The sequence below is a fragment of the Podarcis raffonei genome, chromosome 3 (genome assembly GCF_027172205.1).
Source record: "Podarcis raffonei isolate rPodRaf1 chromosome 3, rPodRaf1.pri, whole genome shotgun sequence".
Taxonomy (NCBI): domain Eukaryota; kingdom Metazoa; phylum Chordata; class Lepidosauria; order Squamata; family Lacertidae; genus Podarcis; species Podarcis raffonei.
In genome coordinates, this window is record NC_070604.1 from 117,036,563 (window position 1) to 117,056,374 (window position 19,812).

Consider the following 19,812-nt stretch of genomic DNA (forward strand, 5'->3'; position numbering starts at 1 on the left):
CTGCCCAGTAGGAAGATCCTTCAGATCATAATAAACGTTCAAAAGATAATTATAACCAAGTGTACCTAAAATGAGATAAAACACATGTAACTGCTAAATGCCTGAATACACTGCTGAAACAAAAATGTTTTAAGCAAGTTCCTTAAGTGCCTCCAAGTTGTAGGTTGTAAGGTACTTAAGAGGGAACATTGATCCTGATCTCATATAATGATTATTGAAGAAAAGTGGGTTTATCTAGTTGTTCGTCATGTTCCGTGTTTTGGGTTTGAAGTACACAGGCAGATTAATATAAACAGTTCGGTCAAAGAGGGATGCCTTGTAAAAGTGAGATTAAAAGGCTGAAGAAGAGCACAAGGAAGGAAGTTAAATCAAAAGGAACAGAGACTTTCCATTTCTTTGGTATGTAACTGTAGGTATAAAGGTAAAGGGACCCCTGACCATTAGGTCCAGTCATGACCGACTCTGGGGTTGCGGCGCTCATCTTGCTTTATTGGCTGAGGGAGCTGGCATACAGCTTCTGGGTCATGTGGCCAGCATGACTAAGCCGCTTCTGGTGAACCAGAGCAGCGCACGGAGATGCCGTTTGTCTTCCCGCCAATTTATCTACTTGCACTTTGACATGCTTTTGAACTGCTAGGTTGGCAGGAAACTTTAGGTATAAATAAGTACAATATCTAAAGTATATATATCGTATGTCTCTTTCAACAACCATTCATTGTAAACCAGAAAGGTAGAGGGGGAGATATCCAAACCAATGAGAAAGATTCACTCAAGGGTACCACATGTGGATGAAGGGTTAAACCAGCTCCTCTCTTCCACCCACAACAGATTTTTCAACAAATGTTCCACCATGAACTCTTTCTTCAGTCTCTCGGTGTTCCTCTCCCTGATACTTCTGCTGGCTGATCCAGGTAAGATGTGCATGTGTCAGGGTCTGGCAGGATGAAAAAGACTGCTGGGAACCTGCCTCTCAATAGCCCCCCAGGGAGGGTTCCAAAGATGACATCTTAGAGCCCAGAGCCTGGTGGTGGGACATTGAGGATGAGTCAGTAGAGGGGACAAGCAGGAGACTTGAGCAGTCAAGGGGGGTCAGGAGAAGGAGGGTCTTCCAGGACAGGATTAAAAGCTGAGAGTCACAGCATGCACACAGACTCTCTCAGTCCTGCTGACTCTCTGACTTTCCTCCTACTCTGACCCACTGCTTGAAGCAATGAGCCAGATGAGTGCAGAGAAGGAGTTCACCCCCCTCAATGCAACATTCACCTGCTTGGTGGGATCCTGAGTGAGAAGCTAGAGGGAAAAGGCATACCTAGAGCTTAGTTTCAACAATGCCTTCATTGAGTTACGACAAACCAGGGACATTGCTGTATTGCTGTTTTCCGCTAATAAAACACTAATTGCATCCCGTGCTTTCTCTGTGTGCGCCTGCCCTGTGGATGACATGGCTCATTGAGAGCTCCTTGACAGCATGGAATGATGGACTTATGGGGGTAGATGATTCAGAGACATGTAAAAAATAATAAATAAATAAATAAATATAGATAAATAAATAGGACTGGTACAGCAGGAAGATGACCAAATTCTTTAGTAGACATCTGAAGGCAGCCCTGTTTTGGGAAGCTTTTAATGTTTAACAGACCACTGTATTTTAATACTTTGTTGGAAGCTGCCCAGAGTGCGCTGGGGAAACCCAGCCAGATGGGTGGGGTATAAATAATAAATTATTATTATTATTATTATTATTATTATTATTATTATGGCCCAACCCTTTGGAACCCTGAACATACAAATTTACCCAAAGTCTTTCTTCATTTCTGCAAGGTACACACACACACACACACAGAGAGAGAGAGAGAGAGAGAGAGAGAGAGAGAGAGAGAGAGAGAAACCAATATCTGGAGCATTCACTTCTGTTCTCTTGGTGGAAGAAGGTGCTGCTTAACACCACTGCTGATTGAGGACCATCAGAGTCCTCAAATATATGAAATTCCCTCCTCCCCAACATTCAAGTGAATGTGAGTAACAGGCCACTGTAGATCTTCATCACTTAAAACAGAGGAGGTCAGGGACTGACCAGCTGGGGCAAAACCCACCAGGACATTGGAAACATCACCTGAATGCACGTATGGGTCCCCATTCATGGGCCAGGCTTCATGTTTTCTGGCAAATGTGTAGCATGCCTACTCAGAAATCATTTGTCATATTTCTTGCTTTCTACAGGATTCTCTACCATTACGAATGAAATGCACTGTTATCAAGCCAAAGGACAATGCAAACCACGTGAATGCGATTGGCCCTCTAGTTATTATGGAGGAATGTGTCATATGTATACAATAGTCTGTTGTCTACCCACAAAGTAGAAAAATACTAAGATAGACTTGAAGCATATGTGCTCCATGTCTTTGTGCAAGACATGTATAGGTATTTGCAAGACATGTATAGGTATTTGCTTGAATCAACTTCAGGGCTCTCAATAGCAGCAAATTGTGGGGCGGCTTTGCCAACCCCAAAATCTAGAGGAGCTCAAATCTCAGCTTACAATGAAGGTAGATGTAGCTAATATTGCAGCATTAGGGGGGAAATACCAGAATGAAAGAAACCTGAGAAATCTCCATTGCTGTTATGAATAATCTGGAAGAATCTTCTTAACATCTGCTGGTTAACTGACATTTGACATAAACATCTCATATTGGAAGATTTGGTCATAAGCGACAAGCATCTGACAGCAGGCATTATGCAGCCTCCAGAACTGGACTTCTTTTCAGACAGCAGTTGACTTTATCTGACAGCTGGCATATAGTTGTGGTCTATGCAGCAATCAAAATATCAAATTCTCTGTATTTGTTTTCAAAGTAGTAGCAGAATTCAGTAAATGTTCCCTTAAATAAATTTGGTCAATAAAATTTGTTGATTCTTAATTCTTCAGTCATATTGTTTAAATGTTGTATTTTGTGATTGGCTGGCAACATGAAACACTGGCTTTCACATAAACTGTTGGAAGCCTCGGGGATTTGGGGCATCTTAAAAAGCAGAGACATCACCTTGCCTACAAAGGTCAGTATAGTTAAAGCCATGGTTTTCCCAGTAGTGATGTATGGAAGTGAGAGCTGGACCATAAAGAAGGCTGATCGCCGAAGAATTGATGCTTTTGAATTATGGTGCTGGAGGAGACTCTTGAGAGCCCCATGGACTGCAAGAAGATCAAACCTATCCATTCTTAAGGTAATCAGCCCTGAGTGCTCACTGGAAGGACAGATCGTGAAGCTGAGGGTCCAATACTTTGGCCACCTCATGAGAAGAGAAGACTCCCTGGAAAAGACCCTGATGTTGGGAAAGGGGTCTCAAGGAGAAGGGGACGACAGAGGACAAGATGGTTGGACAGTGTTCTCGAAGCCACTAACATGAGCTTGACCAAACTGCGGGAGGCAGTGGAAGACAGGAGTGCCTGGTGTGCTCTGGTCCATGGGGTCACGAAGAGTCGGACATGACTAAACGACTAAACAACAACAACATGAAGAAGAGGAGAAGTGGCAAGAACAGGAAAGGAACAGTCAGCTTCTCCACCACCATGGCTGTGGTATAAATCAGCCTCACCCTAAAACAGCTTTTCTTTAACAAAATAAGGGTTTTGGGGCTTCATTACACACATTTCTATGGTATAGCTGGCTTATGAAATAGCCAGGATTTCAGAAAAGCCAGATCTCTTTATTGATCAGAGATAATATTCAGGCTGGAAAATTCAGCTGACCCCCTTTATTAGAGACAAGGAACTCTGCAGGCCAAGACTAATCCTGGCAGGTCAAAGTAAACCTTTCAGAGAAAAGCATGCCTTCCAACATTTCTCTGATGAAAATAGGGACATCCTATTCCATGATGATGATGATACCCCACACATCTGGCTGGGTTGTCCCAGCCACTCTGGACAGCTTCCAACATATATAAAAACATAATAAAACATTTAAAAAACTTCCCTGTACAAGGCTGCCTTCAGATGTCTTCTAAAGGTTGTACAGTGGTACCTCAGGTTAAGTACTTAATTTGTTCCGGAGGTCCGTTCTTAACCTGAAACTGTTCTTAACCTGAAGCACCACTTTAGCTAATGGGGCCTCCTGCTGCTGCCACGCTGCCTGAGCACGATTTCTGTTCTTATCCTGAAGCAAAGTTCTTAATCTGAAGCACTATTTCTGGGTTAGCGGAGTGTGTAACCTGAAGCGTATGTAACCTGAAGCGTATGTAACCCGAGGTACCACTGTATAGTTACTTATCTTCTTCGTTCAGGGGTTGCATGACTCTATATCCTCCAACATTTTTTCAATGATAATAGGGATGTCCTAAGGAAAAGCAGAACATTCCAGAATCAAATCAGAAAAAGGTAAATCCGGTACTGTTCCTGGAAAACAGGGACACTTGGAGGGTCTGGAAAAGTCCCTATCAAAATGGTGCGATTTCTGTTTCTGCTAAACCCTCACCCTGACACAGAGACAATAGGATAAGTTTTGCCCAAATATTGTTGTGTGCAGATGTGGCAGAATGAAAAGCTTCAAATATTTGAATGGCAAGTTGAGAAACGCAGTGAAACCATGAACCTCAGGCCTATGCAGCCTGTGATTCAGAATCATTGTGAGGTGCCCTGGATGCCCTGTTAAAATAATGGGACAAACCCTCCCATTTAGCAGGAGATTCTGTTATTCAATGGCCATACTACTAGGTATTTTTAAAAGGTACTTACCTTTACTACTAGGTGAAATTCGTTTTGCAGGTTGGTGACAGGAACTGGCTCTTTCCGTGGGCAGCAATACATTTTAACTATCTGGTAATTCAAATCTTCCAAAGTATCAGTGAAATTGGAATTCTAGAACTGGATGCATAGGAGCCAATCCTAGGGATTGAGGAGCCAGTTCTAGGGGCCGAGGTCCCTTTGACTCCCATAATGAAATATTTGAAGCGGCCATGCCCCCGCAATGTTGAGCATTGCCATTCAAGTGTTGTACATGTGCCATGTGATGTGATTGATTATGTGGGGTGGGGTTTACCTGCCCCCCTCATATTTTATTCAAGTTGGTACCCCTGACTGGATGAGCCATTGCATCTGGCATGAAGTTGGGCATTTGAGTGGAAGCATGCGTCTTAGATCATAGGCTTGGTGATATGTCCAGTTTACCATTGAAACACTACTCCAAGCCTCACTGCTGCTGAGATCTGGAAATGGCAGTGGGGAAAGATTCTACATGAACTGATCTGGATTGTACCTAGCACTAATCTGCTAGGAACAAACACTGAGTTAAGCAGTTTGATTGGGTTACATAGTTCACCTTTACCTACCTATGTCTAGATACAAAATGACTATCACTGCTGCAGAAATAACACTTGACTTATATTTTCAGGCAACAGGCTGGTTGCAAACCCTCTTCACTAAGTCTGTTACAATAATCTAAGCTGGATACACTTGGTGCATGAATGAGCACAGTCAGATTCAATTTAATAATAATAATAATAATTTTATTATTTATACCCCACCCATCTGGCTGGGTTTCCCATGCTGAAAAGAATAGAACTGGCAAAAGAATCAAAGTTCCTGGAAATGTTTCCTGTCTGTTGCTTTCCCTCTTTTCCAACTAATCAACTTGGAAATGCAGAGCACAAATACCCTTGGACTTATTTCTTTACACACACACACACACACACACACACACACACACACACAGCATAAATTTCTCTTTGCTTGGAGCATGCTACTATTTCCTCAAATGATTTAGAATGATCAGGATCCTCAAATGGACGTGACGTTTCACTCATATTCCATGGAATGTGAGTACCAGGGCACCAGAGATATCTGTCACTCAAAACATGGAGGTCACGGACTGAGCAGGTGAGGCAGCATGCAGAAAGTGACTGAGGGCCAGCATGACCCCGTCTCCATCCATGGATTGGTCTTTGTGTTTTAAGGCAAATGCCTCCTCAGAATTTGTCTACCACTTTTTCTTTTCTTTTCTACAGGATTCTCCTGGGTATTTACTGCAGTGGAGTGTGATATAGCAGGAGGGCAATGCCAAGAGACCAACTGTTATGAGCCCCGGCAAAATTATGGGGGAGTGTGTGGTGGTCAGAGGATGCACTGCTGCCTCCCCAAACCTATAAAAATGCCCCCCTTTTTGCCACCATATAGAGGTCTTCAAATCTCTGCTTGCAATGAACATGGCTGCAACTGGTAATGTGATTGTGTACAGATGATCCAAGTCCTGGAAGAAAAGAAACTTGAAATAACTCCCCTTTTTTCTAGGGAATAAATTGGGCATATCACGTATATGTCAGTATTTGATTTCTACAACAGTGTGATAAACCTGGAGGAATTTTTTTGGGGGGGGGAGATTGTGGGCCCCAACTTTACTGGGGAATATGTGGCGATGGTACCAACACAAACTTTAAAAATGAATGCTGAAGAGCAGTATACAAATGTAAACCAACCAAGAAATAAAATAAAATTGAACCAATTTTGCACTTTCTGAAACAATACAAAAACCAAAACAGATCCATCTTTTGAAATATCCAACCCTCCAAATTTTACACCACACCTCTCCAATTAAACATTTGCAACAAGGCAGAAAATGTGCAGAAAATGAATATATTTATGTAAGCAGCATGCAAACAAATCAATATGCATTCTATTAGGGTAGATGTGCCAGCTTCTCCAGAGGAATGTCAGGGGGTGACACAGCATCCCACAACAACCTGACATCGTGTGCACAACATCCTGAGTAGCCAGGGGTGGAGCCAAATGCCCTCTGAAAATTGTAAGAAACTGAATCTGCCTTGGCCCCTTAGAATCAGTGCCTATGCATTGGGACAATTCTGTTTGTTAGATTAAACCACTGGCAAATGTGTGCTTATGATGAGAAATTTGCACTAAGATGCTGATGAAATTTCACAAGAGTTTTTTTAACAAAATGTAAATTGGTGCAGAAATGTGGAGAACTGCATGTCATATTAGAAAGCTGAAAAAACAGATATTGACATATCTATCCAATGTTGCAGTAATGGGATATGTTTAACTCTTTTAAGGAGGCCTTGGGTGACACAAAAGAGATAAAGGAGGGGCAAGTCTTATTGTGATCAGAAATGGCAGAATGAAAAGCTTCTGCTGTGCAAAATACACCTTCAAAATGTGGAGGAAATATGAATCTCAGTCTACAAGGATGGAGTTCTTTTTGCAGATAGTTCAAGTGCAACTAAGCACTCTCAAAGCTAAAGGAGGGATGAGAGAGGACATATAGGGAAGGAATACCAAGATGCACCAGTATAAAATGGGGGACACCTGGCTTGCTAGCAGTACAAGTGAAAATGTTGTAGAGGCCTTAGAAAACCACAAGCTTAACAAGTCCAGATCAAAGGAGATACCGGCTAAACATCAAGAATAACTTTATGGCAGCAAGTCGACAGTGTAACAGACTCTCTCAGGAGGTTGAGGACACAGCTTCACTGAAGTTTTTAAAGCAGAGGTTGGGTGGCCATCTTGGATGCTTTAGTTGAGATTCCTGTATTGCACATCACTTGGGAAGACAGGCGAACTAGTATCAGTGTACTGGAAGAAGCAAAGATCACCAGTGTTGAAGCAATGATTCTTCAACGTCAACTTCGTTGGACTGGTCCTGTTGTGAGGATGCCTGATGATCACCTTCCTCAGCAACTACTCTTTTCCGAACTTAAAAATGGAAAGCGTAATGCTGGTGGTCAACAAAAGAGGTTTAAAGACAATTCTTTAAAAAATGTAGTATAAACAGACAACTGGGAAACACTGGCCTGCAAGCGCTCAAGTTTACCAAAGGTGTCATGGGCTTTGAAGACACTCAAACTCAGGACGCAAGGGAGAAACGTGCTAAGAGGAAGGCACGCTTGGCAAATCCACACCGTGATCAACTCCCGCCCAGAAACCAAAGTCCCCACTGTGGAAGGTCGTGAGGATCCAGAATTGGCCTCCACAGTCATTTACGGACTCATTGTTAAAACCGTGTTTATGGAAGACAATCTTACTCGGCCACGAGTGATTACCAAAGAAGAAGAAGAAGAAGATTTCAGGAGGGTTGAGTAGATGACCTTTGGGGTTCCTTCCAACTCTATGATTTTAGGACCAGGATTCAAATCCTCACTTGATATAAAGCTCACAGGGTGGCATAGGGCCAGTCACTGCCACTCAGCCTCAAATATCTCACAGGGTTGTTGTGTGGATCAAATGTGCACCTGGTGAAGCAATCAGAGGACAGTCCATTCCTCAAAGGGAAACTTAGCTTTAGTTATTTCAGTATTTAGTTAATGCAGTTATCTCAATGCCAATTGGATTTTTGTAAACTGTCACAGGTATACTGCATTTCAGATGGTGGTGGTGGTGGCAGTTGAATGAAATAACTGGGTGTAACTATTAGAAATGGAATTTTGCCCTTTCACAGAAAGAAGACCTATCAGGGCAAGTTGAGAGACTGGGGTTAAATGTCCAGATCTTGTTCACCTTCCTACCAGGTGCAGGACATATGGTACTTAGCGGCTACACTCCGTTCTTGGTAAATTTAGCTCTGATCTGCTAACACAAATGCATAATGATGGTTTAAGAAATCTTGAGGACGCTGCCGAGGTGGAAGATCCAGCAGATAATCATAAATCGCTCAGGCAAAGAGGCACATCTATTAATAGTGTAGTTAAAAGACTAAAGCAGAGCATAAGAAATTAAATCAGAAAGCAACAGAGGCTTCCCATCTCTTTGGTAAGTAGCTGCAGGCAACTATTTCATTACAATCATTTGAAATATAATTGCATTAGGATTGAGACAGCATATTTCCTTCCATTGAATTATTGCCTATTGATACAATGAAGAGCAGAAAAGAAGTTTGGGGGAAGAAGGTGGGGGATAAATAGAGTTAAAATTGTGCTCTACACATCTGCATTGTTTCAATGTTTCTAGTAAAGGAAGCTGTCAAATTTAAGTTGTTTAGCAAGGCCATCCTTCAACTCTATGTGCATAAAGCAGTTGTGGTCTGACTGGTAAGTGAATTTCCTGTATTTTTAAAAGCTGCCTTATATTGAGCCACATCCTTCATACAGCTGAAGCTCAGTATGATCTCCAGGATCTTTTTTAGCTACTTCATTATTGCATACAAGGATATGCTTCTCTTTATGCTGCTCTACTCAAAAAAAAAAAAAAAAAAAAAAAGCTGCTGGATTTAGTACAAAATTCAGAGATAGGTTTTATTTTCCATGGATATCCTTATGGTATAGACATGCAACTGAATGCTTAAATTCAATTAAAATTAATGGGACTTTGTTCAACTAGCATAAATGAGTGGAGTGCAATTAAGTCTTCCATTGGGGCAGGAGTTAAGTCAACTCCATATTTTTAGTCAACACAGAACTTCAGCCCAATTTCCAACCATGAAGACTCTCCACCATTTCTCAGTCCTCGTCTTCTCAGTGCTGCTGCTTGTTGACCCAGGTAAGATGTGTATAAATGTTCTTTGATATGTGCATATATCAATTAAGATTATGAAAATAATCTTAAAAATGGCCTTGGGCATATGAGTTGATCAATGAACTTGGTTTCCTGCGATGCACCCAGGACTCCATTCCTTCAAACCAAGTTGAGTTGGAGTTAATTCAGGTCTAGCGATGCAGGACAATATGATTCAGTTTGCATGTAAAGGTGAACTTACCAAATTAACACCTTCTGAATTCATATGAGAAGCAAAGATTAGTCATCCGTTGAAATTTGTATTTGCATTTTCCCCTGAATGTTGCAATGCAGTTTTTCAGCCAAGCACTGTATACAAAAATATATTTACTAAAGTGTGCATATAAATGCATATACTAGTGAAAATAACATACAAAATTCATACAAAGCATTTGCAAACTCATGTGTATTAGGGCAAATTGCAAAGAAATTGTAACAACAATCCTGGTGATTTTCATTATTTCTATAAAAAGGAATGCGAACTGATGTGGAAATATCGACAAGTGAATTGAAGACACAATGTCTGATTGCGCTGGACTATTCTATTTATCTATTTTGTATTTCTTTATTTTTGTAAAGTATATAAACCCTGCCTTGCAACAAAATATTCCCAAGCTGACCTATAATAATATAATCAATTTCCTATTATCAATAAGACAAGGTATATAACAATATCATGATGACCAAAACATAATTTTTTTGTATGACTAAAGCAGGCATATCTGAATTTCTATCTGGTACTCTCAGTTCTTCCCCAATCTATTTTTTCCCCCTACAGGATTTAGTATAGAAATTTTGAAGAGAAAGGATTGTATGAGAGCCAGAGGTCGTTGCTTTCCATTTTTTTGTCCCTGGCCCCTAGGATACTATATTGGAGAATGCTTTTGGCCCATTAGGCGGTGCTGCATGTTTTGACATCAAGTCAACATGGTGGAGGCTCCATGATATACCAAGAAGAACAACCCAAAGATGTGTCGTCCTTTGGTTTTTGCAAGAGTCTCTGTTCTTTGGAATAATCCTCCAGGTTCCTGAAACAGGCAGATGGTGCCCCAACCTTCCACTCCTTTGCCAACCCAAGATTTGGTGCATGCCATGAAGACAGTCACACCTTGTAAAAGATTGTAAGATATGTTTAAGGTCAATAGATAAGGTTGGGCAGGTAGCAGGGAGGAGGGAGAATTAGCCCATCACCGATGTAAGGAAGGGAAGTCGCCAAGATAAATAAATAGATTCTGGTGTAAATTGTATGTTATGTGATCTTAATGTAAATGAATGTAAAATAATAAACATGTTTTGAAGGAGGAGGAGGAGGAGATGATAGCTGCAACTTGCAAGGCAGTAGCAGTCAGTGGGGCAGCAGTGGTGGAGCATCACTGTTTTCCTAACTTCAAAATAGAGTCTCACTGGCACTTGCCAAAGATGCAGAGGGAGGAGGGAGGCACCAGGTATTGTGCAGTTTTGCAGTAGGAAGAGAGGTGGATTGGCTTCATTGCACTGCACTGTGTCCTTTGATCAGAGGCAGCAGAAAGAAATGAAATGTAATTTATTATAGGTTCGGTTGTGTCACAACTCTTTTTTTCAATATTGTTCTGTCAGTAGCTAACTCAATTTAAATGCTTTAAATAAATAGATAAACAAAACATTGTATGTCATGCCAAAAGACTCATTGATGTTTTTCTTAATGCCCCCTCCATGGGTGATCCAGAGGGTGGAAACATAGGAAAGGACCTTTCCAGGGGTGGCTCCCTGCTGGTGGAATGCTCACCCAACATAATCTTTATATATTTTTAGGCACCATGCAAAACATTGTGTTTTATTTGGGCTTTTGGACCTGAATTTGAAAGGTTGAAAGTACTTTCTACCCCATGATATGCACAGAGCAGACATTCTGGACATGTCCAAGCAAAGAAACTATTTCCAAGGGTCCAGGATCTCTTTGGCGCCCCCAATGAAATATCTGAGGGGACAGGGCATCTCTAAAGTCGATGGGCATTGTCATTCAAATGGTGCGTGGGCCTAAAACAAACATTCAGGCCTCCTACAAACTACTATGGGGCAGCCCCTCTGCCTCCTCTTCCAGGCTGATTTATGTAAGTGTGGAATAGGTCAGTCTAAGTGTCATGCTTCAGCTCTAGTTAATGCATTAAGGGGTTAAGAACATAGTGTAAGCTGTTTTGCCAGACTGAACTAGGTCACACCTCCTCATGCCCCTTTCTTTTCTTCCAGCACTTGGATCATTCGTACATGATAACATTACCAGCAGCAGCCACGTACATTGCAAGCAGAGATTTGAAGACCTCTATATGGTGACAAAAAGAGGAGCATTCTTATAGGTTTGGGGAGGCGGCAGCACATCCTTTGACCCTCACACACACACCCATAATTTTGCCGTGGCTCATAACAGTTGGTCTCTGGGCATTGCCCTCCTGCTATATCACACTCCTCTGCAGTAAATACCCAGGAGAATCCTGTAGAAAAGAAAAGAAAAAGTGGTAGACAAATTCTGAGGAGGCATTTGCCTTAAAACACAAAGACCAATCCATGGATGGAGATGGGGGCATGCTAGCCCCTAGTCACTTTGGGCATGTTGCCTCACCTGCTCAGTCCCCTATTTTGAGTGACGAATATATCTACTGCCCTGGTACTCATATTCCATGGAATAAGTGGAACATCAGGTGCATTGAACTGATCATTCTAAATCATTTGAGGAAATAGTAGCACATTCCAAAGAAAGAGAAGTTTATGCTTCAAGGTGTCTGTATGTCTGTCTGTCTCTGTGTGTGTGTGTGTAAACAAATAAGTTCAAGGGTATTTGTGCTAGGCATTTCCAGGTTGATTAGTTGGAAAGGAGGGGAAGCAATGGACAGGAAACATTTCCAGGAACTTTAATTCTTTTGCCAGTTCTATGCCTTCCACCAGAAATTGAATTCTGCAGCACCTCTTACTTGCCTTTCACAAAAGCATCCTCCCTTGTCTTCAGCTTAAATTCAGAGACTTTGATGACTGACCCTGCCACTAGCTGTAGCTGCTCTAGTTTCAAGATATGCCTATACATTGGAATTGGAATTGGTTCACCATCCTGATACTCCGGCTTCCTGGAATAAGCATTCTCTCTTTGACTCTGACTGCTGGACACATAATGCACTCTTAAGTCGAATCTGGCAAAGAACTGCACCCAATGAATCTGCCGTTGATTGAGACGTCGCATCTGCCAATACTTCAGATTCCGATGGTCAGTGCGCACTTCCACCTGGTGTTGCGCCCCCTCTAAGAAATGTCTTCTCAGATAGCCAAAAGCTCCTTCTCCCAAATGTTACAGTTCTGCTCGAAATGAGTCAGCTTCCTAGAGTTGAAAGCACAAGGGTGTAGGTTGCCATTTTGCTTCTCTTGCAGCAGTACCGCCCCCACTGCCCTGTCAGAGGTGTCTGTTTCCATGACAAGTGGCTGGTGAGGGTCGGCATTAAATAGGTATTCCTCTGAGGAGAACATGGTTTTGAGCTGCTCAAACACCTGTCATGCTTCAACTGTTCACTGGAAGGGCTTCTTGCCCCTCAAGCAATCCATGAGAGGTGTTGTGAGTCTTGAATAGGCTAGCACAAACTTGTGGTAGTAGTTGGCAAACCCCAAGAACTGCTGCAGGTCTTTATTTGTCTTGGGTTCCTGCCATGACACTATGCCCTGCACCATAGCCAGATCCATGTGCAGCCCTTCCTGTGTAAGATGGTAACCCAGGAAATCTACCATAGAAACATGGAATTGGCATTTCTTGAATTTCGTGTAAAGTGAGTGTTCTCTCAGCCTCTGCAGCACCTCTGTCATGTGCCGCACGTGCTGTTCCTGGCTTTCAGAGTAAATTGAAAGATCATCAAGGTAACTGATCACGAAATTATCCATCAGGTCACTGAAGACGTGGTTGATGAAAGCTTGAAATGTTGCTGTCCCTGACTGAAGTCCAAAGGGCATGACCAGGTATTCAAAACTGCCATACCTGGTGCAGAACGTTGTTTTCTACCCATCTCCCTCCCTCACACGGATCAAGTTATAAGCCCCCCTTAAGTCCAGCTTCATGAAAATCTTCATGAAAATCCCCAATACATGGTGGGGGATAGCAATTGGGTACCATAAGGCTATTGATTTTTCAGTAATCTGTGCATAATCTAAGTTCAATAGCATTCTTTTTATACACGAGCAGCAGTGGAGAGCCTCCTGGTGCCTTGGAAGGTCTGATGAAGCCTATAAACTCTCTGAAAGCCTCCAGCTCTGTCTTGTATATCAACATCAAATTGTGGGTAGCCAAGCACTCAGCAGGAGGTATATCTTACATTCATAAGAACTATGGGGAGGCAACCTGTCTCCTTCCTTCTCGCAGAATACATCTTGGTAGGAATAGTATTCTGTGGGCAATTGGCTTTCCTCACCAGTTAGAGGTCCCAATAGCACTGCTACTACTGGGGTTTTGTCATCTAGGCAGTGGAGATGACAATATGCTGACGCAAATGTTATGGATCGCTGCCCCTACACTATAACCGGGTCATGTCTGGACAACCGCAACATCCCCAGAACTAGTGGGTACATGGCTAGCTTTGTTAAGTGGAAGGTGGCTTGCTCTCTGTGGCCAGGCAGCTCCATGGTCAAAGGTACTGTGGTGTGAGAGACCTTCCCCAACACCAGGGGTCTCCCATCTATAGTCTGCACTCCAACAGGGTCAACAGTCTCTGCATGTGTATGACACTATTCCTTTTCTAGGGAATAAATTGGACATATTACATATATGTCAGCATTTGATTTCTACCACAGACAACCGTGATAAACCTGGAGGAAAGTTTTTTTTTTTGGGGGGGAGAGATTGTTGGCCCCAACTTTACTGGGGAATATGTGGCGATGGTACCAACACAAACATTAAAAATGAATGATGAAGAGCAGTATACAAATGTAAACAAACTAACCAACCAACAAATAAAATAAAGTTGAACCAATTATGCACTTTCTGAAACAGATCCGTCTTTTGAAATATCCAACCCTCCAAATTTTACTCCACACTTCTGCAATGAAGCATTTACAAAAAGGCATATATCAGCAGAAAATGTGCAGAAAATGAATATATTTATGTAAGCAGCATGCAAACATATCAATATGCATTTTATTAGGGTAGTATCAGGGAACTGACATCGGAGCCAGAAGTGGAGGCAGGTCTCCCAAGCGATGCCGGAGAAGGGCCAAGCAGGGAGAGAGGGGACTCATCAGCTGGGGAAGGAAATCAGCGTAACACCAGGGATAAAGGGGGGCGGAGGGGGGAATCGGAGAGAGGGCTCCAGGACTCTTCGCTGGAGACCAGCGGGGAGAGCACAGGTCCTCCGCTACCCACACCCTCCCTGCGCAGAAGACTTCCGCGCAGGGAAAGTAGGCTTAGACTTGGCGTCAAAGAACTTCTTTGCTGGAAGAAGTTCAAGAAACGCCCACTGACGGATTCTGCCAGCGACTGAACAGCCACGGAGTGGATGGCTGTCCAGCGAGAAATGGTTTAACCAGGCAACCTAGCCCAGAGCGGCGGTAACTTACGCACAAGCAACCCCTAATGCCATTACAGCAATCCGTCAGTCCCTGAAGTTGCTTGTGCACAGCAACAGGCAGGGGAGCATAATGAGTCAAACCGGAGAAGCCGGCGCCACTGAGCGAGCAGCTGGAGTGCAGAATCTGGTGGAGAGGAACTGAGATTTAGAACAGCATGTGGCTCTGCTGACGGTGAGGCTGGAAGAACGGAGGGCTCAGGATACCAAGGTCAGACCCACCCCCATCGCAAGGAAGGTACCGGGGCTGGTGCACAAGTTTGGGGGGAACCCCCAGGACTACAACGCGTTCCGAACAGAAATAGAGTACGCTTTGGAACTGCAGCATGATGACTTTGCGGATGATGGGGAGAGGGTGGCCTACATTGTGGGGCATCTGGAGGATGGGGCACGGGAATGGATCAGGCCCCTAATGGCAATGCAAAATGCCGTCTTGAAAGACGTCAGGAAATTTTTTCAGGCAATGAATGCAAGGTTTTCAAGCGAACAGGGAGAAATGTAAAGTATTGCACTTGGGCAAAAAAAATGAGAGGCACAAATACAAGATGGGTGACACCTGGCTTGAGAGCACTACATGTGAAAAGGATCTAGGAGTCTTGGTTGACCACAAACTTGACATGAGCCAACAGTGTGACGCAGCAGCTAAAAAAGCCAATGCAATTCTGGGCTGCATAAATAGGAGTATAGCATCTAGATCAAGGGAAGTAATAGTGCCATTGTATTCTGCTCTGGTCAGACCTCACCTGGAGTACTGTGTCCAGTTCTGGGCACCACAGTTCAAGAAGGACACTGACAAACTGGAACGTGTCCAGAGGAGGGCAACCAAAATGGTCAAAGGCCTGGAAACGATGCCTTATGAGGAACGGCTAAGGGAGCTGGGCATGTTTAGCCTGGAGAAGAGGAGGTTAAGGGGTGATATGATAGCCATGTTCAAATATATAAAAGGATGTCACATAGAGGAGGGAGAAAGGTTGTTTTCTGCTGCTTCAGAGAAGCGGACACGGAGCAATGGATCCAAACTACAAGAAAGAAGATTCCACCTAAACATTAGGAAGAACTTCCTGACAGTAAGAGCTGTTCGACAGTGGAATTTGCTGCCAAGGAGTGTGGTGGAGTCTCCTTCTTTAAGCAGAGGCTTGACAACCATATGTCAGGAGTGCTCTGATGGTGTTTCCTGCTTGGCAGGGGGTTGGACTCGATGGCCCTTGTGGTCTCTTCCAACTCTATGATTCTATGATTCTATGAAGTGGAGCAGAATGTGGTTCGTCGGCAATTGATGGGGTGCAAGCAGGGGAGCCAATCTGTTAGAGAGTACTGGTCGCGCTTTGCAATGTTAATCCACCGGCTTGGGTGGGATCTGGACGCTGAACCCGTTCAGATGTTGTTTGAGGTGGGGTTGTCCCCAACGGTCAAGGATGAGCTTTCCCGCGTGACCCGCCCGCAGTCAAAAGACTAAAGCAGAGCATAAGAAATGAAATCAGAAAGCAACAGAGGCTTCCCATCTCTTTGGTAAGTAGCTGCAGGCAACTATTTCATTACAATCATTTGAAATATAATTGCATTAGGATTGAGACAGCATATTTCCTTCCATTGAATTATTGCCTATTGATGCACCGTAGAGCAGAAAAGAAACTTTCAGGGAAGGGGTGGAATAGAGTTAACATCTGCATTGTTTCAAGGTTTCTAGTAAAGGAAGCTGTCATGTCATGTTTAAGTTCTTTAGCAAGGGCATCCTTCAACCCTATGTTCATGAAGCAGCTGCCCTGGGCAGAGAGAACAGAGAAGGATTGCAGCTAAATTCTTGATCAAAGGAGCATGTATAGGTGCAGCCAATCCAGAGTTAGACCGCTGGTCCATCAACCTGAGTATTATCTATAATGACTGACAGGGATTCAGAAAACAGCTTTCATGCACATATGTGCTGCTAATTACTGGAATAGGTCAAGAGACGTGATGGCACTGAATTTTGTAAAATGATATTTAGCGCAAGAAGAATCATAGTTCAGTGACAAGAGCATCTGATTTGCATGCAGAGAGTTGTGGGTTCAACCCTTGGCATCTCCAACTAGCATTGGGGCTGTCCACTGCCCGACATCTTGGAGATTTATTGCAAAAACTGTAGGCAATGCTGAACTAAATGGACTAGTGGTCTGGCTGGTAAGTGAATTTCCTGTATTTTTAAAAGCTGCCTTATATTGAGCCACATCCTTCATACAGCTGAAGCTCAGTATGATCTCCAGAATCCTTTTTAGCTACTTTATTATTGCATACTAGGATATGTTTCTCTTTATGCTGCTCTACTAAAAAAAAACAAAAAAAAAAAACCCAGTTGCTGGATGTAGTACAAAATTCAGAGATAGGTTTTATTTTCCATGGATATCCTTATGGTATAGACATGCAACTGAATGCTTAAATTCAATTAAAATTAATGAGACTTAGGACACCCTGTAGCCCGAGTTGTGCAGTTTTGTTCAACTAGTATAAATGGAGTGCAATTAAGACTTCCATTTGGACAGGAGTTAAGTCAACTCCATATTTTTAGTCAACACAAAACTTCAGCCCAATTTCCTACCATGAAGAATCTTCACCATTTCTCAGTCCTCGTCTTCTCGGTGCCGCTGCTTGTTGATCCAGGTAAGATGTGTATAAATGTTCATTGATATGTGCAGGGTTATGAAAATAAACTTAAAAGTGGCTTTGGGAATATGAGTTGATCAATGAGCTTGGTTTCCTGCGAAGCACCCAGGACTCTATTCCTTCAAACCAAGCTGAGCTGGGGTTAATTCAGGTCTAGCGATACAGCAGAATTTGATTCACTTTGCATGTAAAGGTGAACTTGCCAAATTCACACCATCTGAAATTATGTGAGAAGCAAAGTACAGTCATCCATTGAAATTTGTATTTGCTTTCTCCGAATGTTACAGCCAAGTACTGTGTAAAAAAAATACATTTACTAAAGTGTGCATATAAATGTATACTAGTGAAAATAACATACAAAATGCAAAAAATTCCTTCCAGTAGCACCTTAGAGACCAACTAAGTTTGTTATTGGTATGAGCTTTCATGTGCATGCATTATATCAGGGGGAAATGCTTTGTAAAGTCATGTATATTAGGACAAATTGCATAGAAATTGGAACAAGAATCCTGGTAAATTTTCATAATTTCTATAAATAGGAATGCGAACTGATGTGGAAATATGGAGGATTACCTAGGCCATCCTACATTCTCCCAAAGACTTTCTATGTATCCTTTTCCTGGGAAGACTCGGGATATTCTTTCCTATGAGAGTGCATGGGGGGAACATTTTTCAATGGCAAATGGCTTGTTTTAATGCCCTCTCAGCTGTTGTTCACCCTGCTTGACAATGACAAGTTTTATTATAAAGGGGTAGATGACAAGGGGAGGGGAGTTAAGTTCAGTGGTGGCTGGTGCCCACTGCAGCTGATGGGGCAGGAGGCAGGCAGCCCTACAGAAGTTAGGCCAATGACCAGAGCCAATGACCAGCAGAGACAGCTAATTCACCCTCCTCTGTCTTGTAGCTGTAAGTAAAAAGGAAGGGTTGGAGGAATCAAGACTAATAATAATAATATTATTATTATTTAAACCCCACCCATCTGGCAGAGCAGTTTTTTATGTGCATTTTTAAAAAATGCACTAAAAACTGATTTTTAAAGGCCCATTTGCACTCACAGTGGTGACTGGTTCTTTGAGACAGCTTTTTAAAAGCCTGGCATCATTTCCTGGCATAGCCATGTGGCACCAGTTGGTGACATGTTCTGGAAGATTACATCTCTGAATAGCACTTCTGGGGGCCAATAATGGTGGTGCTGACTTCTTGCTGTGTTTTGAGTTTCTAAGAGGGTAGCCATTGCCAGACACGGGATACTGACTAAATCAACTTTTGATGAAGCCCATAAAGACTCTCCTTTATTTTGTAGGACTGAAGCTGACATATCTGAATTTCTGCTTGAAGAATTTCCCTTCTTCCCCAATCTATCCCCCTCGCCCTTACAGGATTTAGTAGAGGCATTTTGAAGAAAACGGATTGTCACAGATCCAGTGGAAGTTGCTTTCCGATAACTTGCTCCTGGCCCTTTGCAAACCATATCGGAGAATGCATTTGGCCCATTTTGCGGTGCTGCTTGTATAACAGCAGGTCAACATGATGGAGGCTCCACGATATACCAAGAAAAACAACCCAAAGAATAATTTGTAAATGTGCCATCTGTTGGCTTTTGCAAGAGTCTCTGTTCTTTGGAATAATCCTCCAGGTTTCTGAGACAGGCAGATGGTGCCCCAACCCATACTCTTTTGCCAATCCAAGACTTGGTGTATGCCATGAAGACAGTCACACCTTGTAAAAGATTGTAAGAAAGGGTTTACGTCAATGGATAAGGTTGGGCAGGCAGCAGGGGGGAGGGAGAATTAGATTATCACCGATGTAAGGAAGGGAAGTCGCCAAGATAAATAAATAGATTCTGATGTAAATTGTATATAATATGATCTTAATGTAAGTGAATGTAAAATAATAAACATGTTTTGGAGGAGGAGATACAGTACAGTAGTTGTTGTTGTTTAGTCGTTTAGTCGTGTCCGACTCTTTGTGACCCCATGGACCAGAGCATGCCAGGCACTTCTGTCCTCCACTGCCTCCCACAGTTTGGTCAAACTCATGCTGGTAGCTTCAAGAACACCACCCAACCATCTCATCCTCTGTCGTCCCCTTCTCCTTGTGCCCTCCATCTTTCCC

At 42.8% G+C, this 19,812-nt stretch overlaps 1 long non-coding RNA gene across 1 annotated transcript; it reads left to right on the forward strand.

Annotated features, from left to right (window-relative positions):
- The first annotated feature begins 309 nt into the window (after nucleotides 1-309).
- Nucleotides 310-2,407, forward strand: LOC128411400 (uncharacterized). The gene is made up of 3 exons (XR_008329788.1): nucleotides 310-399; nucleotides 829-911; nucleotides 2,221-2,407. It is a non-coding gene; the product is annotated as an uncharacterized LOC128411400 (long non-coding RNA).
- Nucleotides 2,408-19,812: the final 17,405 nt, after the last annotated feature.